Genomic DNA, 1699 nt, shown 5'->3' with positions numbered 1-1699 from the left:
CAAAGTGTAGGGATCGAGGGCACATACCTCAATATCATCAAAGCCATCTATGAAAAACCCACCGCAAATATCATTCTCAATGGAGAAAAACTGAAAGCTTTTCCGCTAAGGTCAGGAACACGGCAGGGATGTCCATTATCACCACTGCTATTCAACATAGTACTAGAGGTCCTAGCCTCAGCAATCAGACAACAAAAGGAAATTAAAGGCGTCCAAATCGGCAAAGAAGAAGTCAAATTATCACTCTTCACAGATCATATGGTACTATATGTGGAAAACCCAAAAGACTCCACTCCAAAACTGCTAGAACTTATACAGGAATTCAGTAAAGTGTCAGGATATAAAATCAATGCACAGAAATCAGTTGCATTTCTCTACACCAACAACAAGACAGAAGAAAGAGAAATTAAGGAGTCAATCCCATTTACAATTGCGCCCCAAACCATAAGATACCTAGGAATAAACCTAACCAAAGAGGCACAGAATCTATACTCAGAAAACTATAAAGTACTCATGAAAGAAATTGAGGAAGACACAAAGAAATGGAAAAATGTTCCATGCTCCTGGATTGGAAGAATAAATATTGTGAAAATGTCTATGCTACCTAAAGCAATCTACACATTTAATGCAATTCCTACCAAAGTACCATCCATCTTCTTCAAAGAAATGGAACAAATAATTCTAAAATTTATATGGAACCAGAAAAGACCTCGAATAGCCAATGGGATATTGAAAAAGCCAATGTTGTTGGCATCACAATTCCAGACTTCAAGCTCTATTACAAAGCTGTCATCATCAAGACAGCATGGTACTGGCACAAAAACAGACACATAGATCAATGGAACAGAATAGAGAGCCCAGAAATAGACCCTCAACTCTACAGTCAACTAATCTTCGACAAAGCAGGAAAGAATGTCCAATGGAAAAAAGACAGCCTCTTCAATAAATGGTGCTGGGAAAATTGGACAGCCACATGCAGAAAAATGAAATTGGACCATTTCCTTACACCACACACAAAAATAGACTCAAAATGGATGAAGGACCTCAATGTGCGAAAGGAATCCATCAAAATCCTTGAGGAGAACACAGGCAGCAACCTCTTCGACCTCAGCCGCAGCAACATCTTCTTAGGAACAACACCAAAGGCAAGGGAAGCAAGGGAAAAAATGAACTATTGGGATTTCATAAAGATCAAAAGCTTTTGCACAGCAAAGGAAACAGTTAACAAAATCAAAAGACAACTGACAGAATGGGAGAAGATATTTGCAAACGACATATCAGATAAAGGACTAGTGTCCAGAATCTATAAAGAACTTAGCAAACTCAACACCCAAAGAACAAATAATCCAATCAAGAAATGGGCAGAAGACATGAACAGACATTTCTGCAAAGAAGACATCCAGATGGCCAACAGACACATGAAAAAGTGCTCCATATCACTCGGCATCAGGGAAATACAAATCAAAACCACAATGAGATATCACCTCACACCAGTCAGAATGGCTAAAATCAACAAGTCAGGAAATGACAGATGCTGGCGAGGATGCGGAGAAAGGGGAACCCTCCTACACTGTTGGTGGGAATGCAAGCTGGTGCAGCCACTCTGGAAAACAGCATGGAGGTTCCTCAAAATGTTGAAAATAGAACTGCCCTATGACCCAGCAATTGCACTACTGGGTATTTACCCTAAAGATACAAA

This window comes from Mustela nigripes, chromosome X, assembly GCF_022355385.1.
Source record: "Mustela nigripes isolate SB6536 chromosome X, MUSNIG.SB6536, whole genome shotgun sequence".
NCBI lineage: Eukaryota > Metazoa > Chordata > Mammalia > Carnivora > Mustelidae > Mustela > Mustela nigripes.
This window is presented reverse-complemented; position numbering follows the sequence as displayed.